Here is a 14232-nt window from a genome sequence, read left to right as displayed (position 1 = left end):
CCCGCAATGGCGTTTAAAACCCTGCGAAAATTCCCCAATCTTTGAAAATCGTATTCACGATAACTTGTGGAAAAAACTAATTGCGCTGGTTAGCCAGCTTCGCTTCCACTGCTTTCCGCAATGTCAAAAAAACCTTTAAGGTAATTCCTGTACTGCATGCCAGTAAAATGAGTGCCAAATTTTCAAAACGCTTTTATACCAAGTTCAACGTACCGATTAAACTTATTCTTAGTAGATATGTATTCAAGCATATTTCATTAACGTGAAAAAGTATTTAAAATGATAGTTTTGCAAAACTATCAACTGATAGATGCTAATTTCCATGACGACACATTTTCACAGCTATTTTTCAAAGAATCATCTGTATTTTTTAACCGATTTTATTCCACCAAGTCTCATTTTGTTCCTCAACCGATCCTCTACGAATTCACCGCGTAGATTTTCCTTTAAACTCATTCCTGAGAGAAATTATGAATGAAAAAATTTTTTCACTTAATGAACAATTAGCTGTGACAGTGAAACGATCGAGTTAAAAAAACAACTACACGGTGGATTCATAGAGGACCGGTTGACGAACAAAATGAGACTTGTTGCAATAAAGTCGATGAAAAAACGCAGATAATTCTTTGAAAAATACCAGTGAAAATGTGTCAGCGTGGAAATTTGCATTTATCAGTTGATGGTTTCCCAAAACTAGCGTTTTTAATATTTTTACGTCTTAATAAAAGATATGCTGTAATACAAATGCACTAACAATACATTTAATCGATACGTTAAACTTGGTCTAAAAGCGTTTTGAAAATTTAACACTCATTTGACTAGCATGCAGTACAGGAGTTACCTTAACACGTGTTCACTTTTCAAATGTTCTCAATATCGTCGTGCTACGAAAAGCGTTGCGGATGCCGTCATCGAGAGCTTTTTTTTCGTCGTACATGAGCTCGTTAGTTCCGTTCGAAGGACGATTCCCGATGGTGTGAATTAAGGAGGGGCCACCCGTTTAACGCCACCCGTCGCTGCCTTAATTACCTTGTGAAAAAAGCCTTTGTAAGAAGTTAAAAAAATTTCTATCATTCGCGTAGTTGAAAGCGTGAAAAATGCTTCGTTAAATTCGTCATTTGAAACGTTTGATTCCGGAGTTAGTAAATTCCAAAGAATCCAAATGAAACGAAAATCCGAAAAGTTGGTTTTCACACTCAAGTCTCCTTTTTCAAAGATCGCTGTTTCGTGAAGTTCCTTCGAAGGCGAAAGCCCCTCGCAAAGGTCACACAAATGTGTAATTTTTGTTCTTTTGACCACTGATAAAAGTGCGGTCGACGAGTGAATATTTTTCTGTGTTGCAAAGCCTCCCCGTTCCTAGCCCCATCGCATCCTATAAATTTTTAACTCTTGTTTCAAAGTCTCTCGCAGTGAGAGGAGAGCATTAGTGGAGGCGAGTGAGAAGGAAGAGGGGGTGAGTTCAAAGCAAGAACAATTTGTAACGAGCCTCTTGTTCGCCCTGTGGCGCTCTACTTTTCAATAATCCAAGAACGGTGCTCGATTCGTCTTGCGATGTTGAAAATATGGGGGTTTCTCTCTCCCTCATTTTTCTTCTTGCCGCTTCCGCGAGCAAGATCTTCGTTTACATACTTCTGATCATTATCTCATGAGGATACAAAAGAAAATGGAGAGTATAATAAATGCAAGGTGAAGAGAAAACGAGGTGTATCGCGGACGAGGTATAGAAAAAGTACGCGGAGGAGATACAAAGGCTGCTGCTCATGGATGATAAAGGAGAGGCGAAAAATTAGTGGATAAATATACGAACGAGGTGCGCGGATCGCTGAGATCCGCGAGGGAAAGAACGCTGCAGGAGGAAAGAAGGGAAAAAATAAACGATTGTGGAAAAGTCGCCGGTGAGAGAAGAAAGCGAATAATAAGAGTGCATTTACGTCTATGTGTATGCGCGTGAAAAGAGATGGAGAGAGTTGAATGAGGGAGGAGGGTTGAGCGCGGAGGGAAAGACAAGAGGGCGAAAAGTGGGAAGAAAGAAAAGGACGTTGAGCAGGGGCGAGGGAAAAGAGTACGCTCTGGCTTCGGAATAATGTTTAACAAGCCGACTTAAAGCCCCGAGTGAAAGAACGAGATGGGAAGAGAGTCGCCATTTTGAGTCAATACTTGAAAGACTTTGCTCATTAAGAATATTTTACGCTGGTGAATTTAGCGTCTTCGTTGTACTCGCGTTACCGAAATGATAGAGAGATCCTCCGCTCCGTGGATCGCGGAGCTGAGGGAGTAAGCTGAGAATACGAGAAGAGAAAAAGCAGCGGGGGGGAAAAGCAACCCCTAGCGAGCGCCTTCCTTTCTTCTTTCCGTCTTAGATGATGTGCTTTTCCTTCGTCCCCTTTTTTACTCCCTTTTTCTCCTTTACCCCGCGTTACACTCAGCCTCGAGAACTTCTTGTTGCGCGTCCTTTCCTTCTTCTCCCTCTTAGCTGCCATTTTTTTCTTTCATCCCCATTCGTAAGACTATACCCCGAGGCTGCGAGGACTCACCTCCCTCGCGAAACTTTTCTCACCGTCCCACTGCCAACTCACCAACGAAGATGGAACTTATTTACGCTCGGACTCTTTCTCTCTTCCGTCACCCTCGCCATTGCTACGAAACTTCCGAGGGTTACCCATCGCTCGCCATCATTTTTCTCTACGACCAGAATACACACACCCTTTTTACCAACACCCACCGAGATCGAGCCTTATTGTCAAAGAAACTCCATAACCTACGTGCCCTGAAGATCCTACGTGCTCTGCAACCCCCTTAAAAATTTAAGGACAGGAATCCACTCGCTTTCAAACACTCCTTCATCTGGCTCTCCGGTTTTGATTGATTATGACTTCTGAGAAATCCACAATAGCCTTGTGCCACCATCGATTTGCACTTTGCTCTTTTTTTCTAGGCACATTGAAAATAATGAGAGCAATCTTTTCGTGCATTTTGTAATCGAACATTTTCTGTTTGGGCTCTGATCGAATTAAGCCGTAGACACGACACTGGTGCTAAATTGCACCTACGAAAATTTAAAGTGTGCAACTTTGAAATTCCTTTCTTCAATTTGGCCATTTTTCTATAATAAAACTTGATTTTTCCATTTTTTTAATAATTGTAATCGATTACGAAGGAACTGTTACCTCTAAAAAGTCTCGTTGTAAAAGTCATTTCATACATTCATGAGTGAAATAAAAACTTTGAAAAGTCCAAGTGCAAATTTGCAACAGTGTGGCGAGTGTGGTGTCTACGGGTTAAACTTTTTGCCAAACCTTTTTGATATTTTTATGAAATTGCTCGTGCACAAATGCGCCAATGAGTATGAATGAAATCTCGGAGAGATATTTCCATGGTTTTCCTCTCTGGGTTTTGAGTATTTCGCAGCAATTTTTTTTTTCCATTTTCAGTGCTGTTGAAAAGTCATTGTCAGGAATTATCACGTTTATACTATTCCGTTTGACAAATCTCCAGGCTCTTGTTCTACTAATTATTAAAAACTAAATTTAATCCCACGATCATCGCTCGTTGCATGATTAATAGGCGGATTCCTTCGAAAGAAAATAAAAAAAATGCACGAATGGCACCAGCAATTTCAATTGTCGAATAAATTTTACCTTCGAAATTTGATTTTTGAATTTTCATTCATTTTTTTCCTCCACAACAAGATTCAAAGCGAAATGTCTCGATCTTCGTGCTGGCAATTTCGTGTTCGCAAGCAGCACAATTGCGACATCGAGAATCCGCTCACTCATTTTTGCATGCTCTTCTCGTCTTCCCTTGATAAAACTGCCACAACCAATCGGCCATCGTAATCACATCGTTCCATCAACTCTCGTCAGATAGGGAACATCACGTTCCTTCCTCTTTTTCCTTCATTTTTTCCCCTCATACCTTTTCCTCGTGTACTTAATTTCTACCCAATTCCCGGTGCTTTTAGCATTTCAATTTATGCGCGTCGCCCGATTCGTCGCTGAAATTCGAGGGTCGTATGAACTTGAAGAGAAACACCGAGGGAATTTTTGTGTCCGATTCGAGGCAGAATATTTTCAAACCATTGCAGTCTCTCTCTCTCTCGAAAAAAACCATTTCACGTTCGAATATAAAATCTTAAACGTGTTTAAAAATTAAATAAACTTTCTGCCTCTGAAAATGTCGAATATCCTCGATGGAAAAAGGTCAATCCCAACTAATATTCATTCTATTCAATCGAATGAAAAAATTCAATGGTCAAAAATTTGCCCGTCACTTCCCAAAGTAAATTCGCTCCCAAAAAAAAAAAACTTTAAAACCCTCCATTAAAAATCTCACGAAAAGCGTTTCGGCTGCACAAATCGAATGTAAAAAAGTAGTTCGACCGTTCTATAACTAGTCAATTTTACAACTATTTTATGTCGATTAATTTCAAGTCTAAATTATTAATAAAATTAATAAAAACTTACATTGCGAATATTCTTATCATGAGAATGTAATAAAATGCTTTAAAAATATCATTAAAGATCAAATTTATACTTCAACTTGACTAGTTAATGATTGAGTCGGTACCGGTGACACTTGAAATACACGTAACCTGGGGAACATTTTTATTGTACAAAAGAAAGTTTATATCGGTGTAATGGCACCGAGAAAAAGGAATGGTCAATTCATAAAAAAAAGCGAAGCTACTAGACGAATGAAGGCACGTGAGTCAGTCTCAAAAATAAGTTTGATGAAATTCCCACGATTCCCGAATTTGCCCGAAGTTCAATCAACTGTTACCAGCAGTACAATGCAACGACTGACATCCGCTTTCAAGGCGTCAAAAACTAAAGTTTTTTCATGTTTACTTTCTTAACAGCCCCGTAAGGTAATGTTTTTTTTAAATAAACGAAATTTGTGATAAATTTTCTTCACAGTATACTTTTCTGAAGCACCGTAAAATTTTTTCACAATTATTATTATCGTGAGTTCTCTCATAGGGTAACGTGTTAAAAACTCAAAATTGTAAATGAAATAATTCAAAATTTTGCCCCGTAAGAGAGGCCCCGGAACTGTGCTTATCGTTATCAGGGGACCTTAAACTTTCATTTCCCGAAAAAAGTGGACCTCCACCGTACTTTTTATTGAACGGCCGAACAATTAATTTAATTTGCCTGTGAAATATCATGAAAAATAAAATAAAAAGACGTTCATCAAAGAACCAAAATAAAAATTGTCCCAGTACTCATTAAACGATTTAAAAATCTCGAGTATTTTTTCCTTTTCACATATTTGAACAGTTATAATACTGGCACATGAGGATATTGTTTCTGGTAGAGCACGCGAACAGCAAAGACAATGAGAACTGTCGGGGGTTGTGAAGCAGTAGAAATAAATCATGCGTGGAGAATGGACGAGCTCGGGAACAATTGTATCAAACTTTAACCCCTTTATTATTCCATAGCTTCGGTGTTTTTTTGCCTTAGCGTTCTTTCTTTCACGCGCTTTCACCTTTCGTTTCTCCCGTGCGCGCAGTGTACAGACCTCCGCGCTTATATCGTGTATTCATTTTTTGTTTCTCTACCTTTGAACCGTTTGACCGGATTCTCGCAACCCTCTCGAACGTTTCTTGTCACGTGGTGTACGCAGACGACGAGCTCGAGGATTTTGCGCCAAGCGAAAATATGCGATGATGGGATGTATGGCTGCCCGGCGAACCGGCACTCGCTTTAGCCTCTCTTCATACATATTCACATTCATACACAGCCACATGCACTCGCCTATACATATATAAGGACCAGAAGCGAGAACAATCGCGCGTTCCCGAAAGCGCATATAATAAGCTTCGCCAGCGAGTGAAACAAAAACTGGTCTCGCTCTGGGTAAAACAATGTAATGGTAGCGGGAACGCGAGAGCCCTTTCTCTCCAGCGCTGGTTAGAAATGGGACTTTCGAGCTCGGGCAGAGGGTAGCAAAACGCGCGAAAGGGCTTCTGCGTGTGTGTGAAATTTAAGAACCTGTAGCCGCGATCTGAAGAACAATACTTTTCGCAGCTGCTCTTACCTCCCGATCTTTCCTCCTGCATGCTCACTCACCGTCTTGTTTCTTCTCAGAATCTTTGGTCCGAGTGCATACTTGCGATTTTCGTAGTTACGAGAAAAATGAGAAAAGCCTGGAGTAAACCGTGGCGGATAAAACCGGGCCAGATCGAGATCGTGTTTTGAGTGTTTTTGTTTTTTTTTGGCTTCGAAGTACGTGGATTGAGAAATGAATGAACTTTTCACATTATTCTTGTGGTTATCGAGAAATTCTTTTTTAAATGACATAATTGCGTGAGTGGGGCTTCTTTTGAAAACGACTCACCCAACGAAATGAAGAAATTAAAATTTTAATCGCGACGCTCTTGGAGGTTTTGCTGAATGGGACCAAAATTATATGACACTGGAAGGCTTTCATTAATGCTTCTCGGTTTGCTAAGTGGGAACAGGTTCTCCGAAGGGTTGTGTGAGTTTGAAATAACAGTTTTTGTTCTTTTCTACGCGTACACGAATCGCTCGAACCTTAAGATCGTCAAGGGCCACACATATTCAAAGCTCAATTCATCGGGGTTAAGAGATTCATAAAGTGATTGAAAAATGAGTATTAACGCACGATCGCAGCATTACGAATAATGGGAGAAATTGTTGACTGTGCGTTGCATATATTGTGCGCGAGCCTCGCGCCCCGACGAACACGAGCAGAACACAGCTCTCACGCCGCCTCTTTGTTCACCCTTTTGCTACTTTTATCCTCGTTCTTTTGTTTCTCGTAGCAGTAAACGCCAAATGAAAAGCGCAGACCACGAAACAGGTTTTCTCCGGGCTCACCGAGACTCTCCGGCGACGCGGTGCCGCATCGGAGTTTTTAATTCAATTATCGTGAAGGGGAGAACGAAAGTGTATCAAACCTGCCTTCACTGCTTAATATCCATGCATAAATTTATGTTCTTGGCTGAATGTACGTTACTAATTCCCACATCTATGAATGCGTACGAAAGATTTAGTTCAACAGCCTTCGTGAAATATACTCGTGAGTTAAGAACTCACGAGAACGAAACGGTACAATCGTAAGAAAAGAAAATTCTCAAGTAAACAACATTCTTTTTGGCCAGTCGTAGCGAACCAACTGAAGTTTTGTGATTCAACAATTTTTTTGTTGTAGCGAGTAACATTCGAATGGGCGAGTGACTTTAGTGTATCAACCAAAGTTTGGGTGAACTAAAAAATTTATTCTCTTGATCGAGAAAACGAAAAAGTTGATAAATAGCGAAGAATTTCTTCATTTTTTCTGTATATTGGCCCTTCTGAACGTCAGTGGGAGGTGAACAGCTTCTCGACCTTTGCACAATTTCGTTCTTTCTCTTTTTACTTATTTTAATAATTTTTTCAAGTTTTCTGAGCGATTTTCTGCTTTTGAACGGCGCCCGTTTCTGATTATTTTCAGCTTTTGCAGATTCAAAAGAAAAAAGGAAATCTGCAGAGATGCGATGAATTGTTGAGGGCCAATAGCGTTGAAAATAAACCCGAAAAATGTGCATTCATTTTGCTTTTTGCTTCATACGACATGTCGGACCTTTTCATCGATCGTAAGATATTTTGCTCCACGAATACTCGGCACATTGATAGGTCAGTTGGAATGACACGTCTCTCAGACCTGCTGACTCACGATGAAACTTATTTCGTGTCAGATTGCGAAAGATCGTGTTCGAGAACTTTAATCGATCGAAAAAGTAAAAAATTATGAAAGTACGATAAAATTTGCAAATTAATTAAGCCTTTTGATAAGATACAAAAAATAGAAGATCAAAGGATAAAAGAAGCTGCTGCGAAAAAAGAGGAATAAAAGATCATTCGGAGTTGCTCTTTCTCAGTGTTCCGGTGGGGTTCGTAACACAATATATGGATTAAAAGTCAAGTCGTAGCGCGACTCGTGAGAACGCATCCGTGGATCAAGAGAGCACTGCTTTTTTCTTCCGTTTTCCGCGACCTTCGAGGCCACAACCGGTATTCTTTCGCACGTAAAGTTTTTTCCCTCTCTTCATTGAACATCCCCATTGTTTCATTCACTTTCCATTGGGAGCAAGAAAAGAGAGAGGAAGAGAGATCGCACGTTTATCCAACTGTTGAAGAGAAACAGGTCTCCCTTGCAAGGCTTTTTTACGCATGTCTCCAATTTCACTTCGCTTGTGATTGACGAGAAGAAAAAATCAAAAAAAAAAAATTCATCAAAAAAATGTCTCGTGATGCAGAGAATGGGATCGTCTATTTCACGGGTGCCTCACAGCCGAGAACGGTGCAACGATCTTGCAGGTACCGCGAATTCTGTCACTCAGCCTCTGTTCAGCATAATGGAAAGATCAAGAACCGGCGATTCGAGATTACGAGGTCGTCGCGATCTACATCCTTAAATACATATTCGTACATTTGTGCATGCAGTTCCACAGTTATGTGGATATGAGATTCTTCTAAATTTTTATCACCTGAAGATTGCACAAGATTTAAGCCACCATCGCGGTCCAGAAAATTCGCAAGCAATTTTATTGCTCCAGGGTGTCAGCTGGCCTCGATAATAAAACGTACAAAAGCATCGTCAAAGAATAAACACAAGGGACCCTTGTCTCCTTCAGGCTTTTTTGTGCTGAATTTTTTTCTCGCCATTTTTATTTCTAGCATCTCCATACGCTCTGTCCGCTGGCGGAGGAGCGGAGACTCTATTTTCCTCTTTATCTTTCTTTCTGTCCCTGTATGGAATCCGCGGCACGGTCCAGGTGCTCCAATGTCCATTGTAGGGTGTCCGAGCCGTAGGACCATTCTTTGGCCCCGTTTCCGCGGCTGGCTATCTCTCTTTCTCACTCACCAGCCACTAATCCTTAAACCCCATAACCCTTTCGGTCCACGGGCATCCAGCCTCTATGCCGCTGTTTTTCATTCTCTCTTTCCCTTTCTCTCTCTCTCTCTCTCTCACGGTTCTTTCGGTTGGATCCCACTATTATATTTTTATAAGGTTCACCCATCAAGCATTATACGTCAAAGATTCTCTGAAACAATGCAACGGACCGGACCAACAACACCCCGGATGCGCTCAACGTATACGCTCTTATTAGGTCGCCACCCCAAGCACGTTCAGCAAACGAAATTCATATTACAATCCGGGACCGAGAATGCAGAGGCTTCGACCGTTGTCGTTGATCTCTCGATTTCCACATCCCTACAGCTGTTGTCCTTTTATTGTGCAGACTCACTAGCCAGAACGAAAAAAATATACAAAAAATTCACCGATTAATCTTTTGTCCATCCGTTGCGGTATGGTGGACTGGCATAATCGCGGCAGCCATTGCAGGGAAAACAAAACGGGAGGAAAAAGCAATCTGGAAATTGCAATTCGCTTCAACTTTTTTCTATGCTAGGATAATATTTTTTTTAATTTTGTCATGTCAATGCAGAAATATGTTCGAAAATGGACGCCGCGGGACGGGGCTTTTGCCGGCTTCGAATCACTCGCTCCATTGTCAGCCTCTGAATATTTTTTTTTGTTATCAAACGAACTAATGATCAGTGCAGGCCCGGCCGCACTCTCATGTAATCAAAAGTGTAAACATTTTTATTGTTCTCTCTTTTCGTTCTTGCTAATGTTATAATAGCGAAAACAAAAAGCGGCATATTTTCTCGTAGCGTAGAAACTTTGACGGTTTCCTTTTTTTCACTGAAAGAGCAATTTTCAAAATGGACGAAGCTTTGGAAATTCGGCAATCGCTGCTCTGAATTATCATGCAGCGAAAAGAATTCAGCCAAATGAAACTTTATGCTTGAACTAAAATTTCATGCTTCTATTTTACTTCATTTGTTGATTTACTTTTTTTTTGTATTAGGGGCTTATTGCTGTGCTAATTCCGACCATATTTCTTCGACTGAGAAGTTAAGAGAAGCGTTTCAACGACAGAAATTCGCACAACGGACTTAAGGAGTTTCGGTACAGAAGTCTAAATATTAAGAAATTGATCAAATTTGGTGATAATGTTCTTCAACATAAAGTGCGAAAACACAAATTTTTTCAAAATTTTCTTCTACTTAGTTATCGAGTAATTACGCATTAAAGCAGATTTCTTATGCCCGGAATGCGAATACCTATAAATATATGGAAACGCTATGCTTATACGTGTTAACTTTAGTGATCAATTACTCGATAACTGTGCAGAAGAAAAATCTTTAAAAATGTGTGTTGTCAAATTTGGCACTAAAGAATATGTTCACCAAATTTTATAAAATTCTGAACTTTTTGAAATTTTTTATGTTTTTAGCGTGGTTTAGCATGGCAACATTGTATCGCCTGTACCGAAACTCCTTAAAGGGTTGATGTACGATGTACGAGTGGCTATTCGGGTTAGTAGGATCATTAGAGGGTCTGCAAAGGGTAGTAATTACCGAGATATGTGTGTGTAACGATAATGGCTGCTGAAAACTTCCACGTGGTAGGTCCATCGAGAACTCGCTCGCCCCACCAAATGTCCTGCCCGAAAGGGTGACCCTCGCGTATTTCATCCACGTACATATGCATCGAAATACTATGGGAAATAGCACGAAGAAGCCGATGGTTAGTTCATACAAAATGTACGACTCCGAGTCCAGTTTGTAAACGGTCGGCCAAATATCAACGTCAAATAGAATCGCGCTCGCCTCGTGCGTCGCTTCCGTGTGCTAATTTTCATTCAGGGAATCAAAAAGTTGGAAAAAAGGGAAAATTATTGATTTCGAGACTGAGATAAGGATTTTGTTGACTCATGAAGTTTGTTAGATCACATCAACAAGTCGAGCAGATCGATGAAATTTGTTGGTTGATCAAAACTTTTGTTGATTCAATGACGTTTTCGTCGTAGTGAGAAATTTTTATTCGAGCCAGTGTAGCAGGTGATGAATCGATTTTTTTTTGGATCAACGAATTTCATGTTGCTCGCCAACATTCGTTGATCCATTCGTTGATGAAAGTATGTACACAGATTAGCGAAGTATCGATCGACGATTCAACTGTTGTTAATTGCATATTTGTATTGTAAAGGAGAATGAAATGAATGACCATTGATCGTTACTTGATGATCATTATTTATATTGGTATTATAATGATTCGTGTTATTTACGAGTTTTTTTGCTAATGATATTCTATGTCGTCGCGTAAGATTATGATGTTCAGGGGTCTACCCTAATTAGAATTTCAAAAAATCAATTTTTTTTATTGCATTTTTCGAAAGTATACATATTTAAAAGTATCATACTAAAATTTCATAAAAATCTGAGTAGTCCAAGTGTACTTTTGAACGACGTTTACTTCGCTGTCTGGCTTGTTGATAAAATTTCCGAAACTATTGAACCGATCCTTACCAAAATGTTCTTATGACTATAGCTATAGCTCATATCATACGAATTTTGAAATTTCGAGCGGAACTATTTTTTATCGTTTTTTTGCAAAAAACGATAAAAAAGTGCTTTTTCGTGTTTTTGGAAAACTGACCGCCATTTTGTCATTTTTTTTAAATAAAAAATCGTATGATATGAGCTACAGCGATTTACCTATTGAATCTAAAACCATTTTTATTTTTTTTCTCCGATCATCCATTCCAGAGATTCATCAACAGCGCACTCCCATCTTTTTTTTGGACCTGTCTTCCCTCCATTTTTCTGCACGAAAACTGAGTGAAATAAATGTAAAAAAAATATTTTTGTGTATTTTAAGAGTGTATTTTTTAGGCTTAACATTTTTTATATTCATATTTATAATTCATAACGGTTGAAAAAATTCGTGAAAATGGTCTTTTTTGGGCGTCTAATTAGGGTAGACCCCTTAAAACGACGATGAAATGGTTGAATGATCGCGTCGTACGAATTTTTTATTAGGAAAGAAGAGATGGATTTTATGACAATGTCGTTATTGGTTTTTTTTGTTGATTTAAAGTGCGGATCGATCGTCTACGAAATTACCGAGCATAATTCGAGCTCCTCAACGTAAATCGGTAGCTGAGGAGCGTCTCCATCCTCCCTCCTTCGACCATTTATCTCAATTTTTTCGTCTTTTTTTCTCTTCCCTCCTCTCTCTCCCTCTCTCCTTCGTCATCTCTTTTTATCATTTCCAATCACGACGTTCTTCAGGTTCCCTTCGTCGGAGTTTTTCTACTTTTTCTCTTATTCGAGCCATTCTCGTTTAACGCAATTAGTACTAATTAGTCGGTCTTTTAGTCGTCTCGTCCACTGGAGAGAACCGAGAATTCTGTACTTTATATAGAGAACCGCCGGAGTGAACTTGAGATTAATTATTTCCTCGTTTAGATGACGAAGATGTTACAAAGGTACAGTTTCACCGAAAGGATGAGACGGCGCTGACGCTATAACCCGATTTTGTGAACAAGGGTAATTTTCAAATTCTCATCAATTAATTAACCTCACCCTTATCCGTTTATTCTTACTTTGTTGATTCTAAAAGCCACAAAACGTTCACTGCAATGCCGATATATTTTATGCAGGATGCGTTTAAAAGGTTTTCTGCGCCATTACCAAACGACCCTGAATTTGTGCGTCACGAGAATGGTACGCTTTCGATGGACATTCCACTTGGGTTTTTCAATAATACTTTTTTAAGGAGTTGTGACAAAGTATTTATGGCCAAATTTAAAAATGGCTTAAAAATAAACAACTTCATTTAATTTACAATGAATTAGATTCAAATAATATTGACTGGACTTCATCGAGAGTGTGGGAAATTTTAAAAAATATTTTCCATCTCAGAAAAGTGAATTTTTTTTTCGAAAATCCTTCAAAATCGTTTTGCAGAAAAAAAAGTTTGCTGTTTATAATTCGACGCTTTTCCATTCATATGCTTTTCAGAATGTATTCGAATTATCGAAAAGAGTCTCGGTGGAATTCTGTAGTTGGAGTTTTTTCCGATTATGTTTAAAACTCTGAGCGAACATTCCTATCATCTTGTGCAGATTAACCGCGAAACCCGATTCGCTAAACGGTTTTCTCATCTACTATGGGAGAATGCGAAAAAATTACTCAATTTTTTTCATTGGCACTCGAAAATTTTTCTTTTATTTTCATAAATATCATCACTTCGTCGACTGTTTTTTCTGTAACCCGCGACGCATTGAACCAAACAAAAATATTCTTTCAAATTCATTTATAGAATCAAAAATTATTCTATAAATAAAAAAATTCAATATTATTTGAACGGTACAGGAGTGTCGAGCGACAAATAGCTCATACGAATAAATTACTAACATTATTATCAATTGAATCATTATTATTCACTTCGAGAACGACACCAGTACGATGAGAACAGTGACGAATGATTAGTTTTGGAGTAGTTTGCATTTAAAAATTAATAACTCGAAACTAATATAATAATCGATGAATTTCAGTAACAGATAAATACTCACTTAAAGAATCAGGATAATGAAAAAAGACTTTGACGATTTCGAACTCGGTCTTCTCTTGAAGTAGTTCATGCACGAAACCATTTTCTTAAGAAAGAATTGAAATTTACACAAAGTTTCAATAGGTAGTCGACTGACACGCATATCAAATTTAAAGGGTTCGTTTTATTTGTTATTTAGATAAATGTCTTTAAATATGAAGAAAAATGCACATGGTTATAGGGACTATGCGTAAAAAATCGTTTATCTGTCCATGTAACGAATGACCGCTTCTTACGAAGTTTATGAAAAAGTATACAATGACGATGGAGTATATAATGAGGGTTTGGGAAAAAATTCGAGACGATTATCTTACTAGTAATATAAAATATATTACGTTAAAGATTGAACGAAATTAGTAATGAGTATTCGTATAAAACCTCACATTTGCTTATTTTGGCATTTTGTTTCTTCTTGGCTTGGGCCATTCCTGTCATAGCCTTCTGTCTTTTTATTCATACTTTTTTCTTGATCCATTTCCCTTTGTGTTTTTTCCTTGCGTTCTCTAATGCGATTTTTTACATAAAAAACTATAGTGTTTTAGCCCGGGACGAATGAAATTTTGGGTCCAGTCAGTGATGGAATTCCGATTAATTAATGGCTTGTAATTTAATTCGCCAAAAAATAAGTTGGAAATTTTATTTACAATTTCGAATTAATAACTGTGGTATTAATTTATAGTGATTATATCTTTAATTAGGGAATAAAAATCGATCCAATTTAGACACCCAAAAAATACAATCTTTCGGGCATGA

This window comes from Venturia canescens, chromosome 1 (assembly GCF_019457755.1).
Source record: "Venturia canescens isolate UGA chromosome 1, ASM1945775v1, whole genome shotgun sequence".
NCBI lineage: Eukaryota > Metazoa > Arthropoda > Insecta > Hymenoptera > Ichneumonidae > Venturia > Venturia canescens.
The sequence above is the reverse complement of the archived record's forward strand: the minus strand, read 5'-3'. Positions refer to the sequence as shown.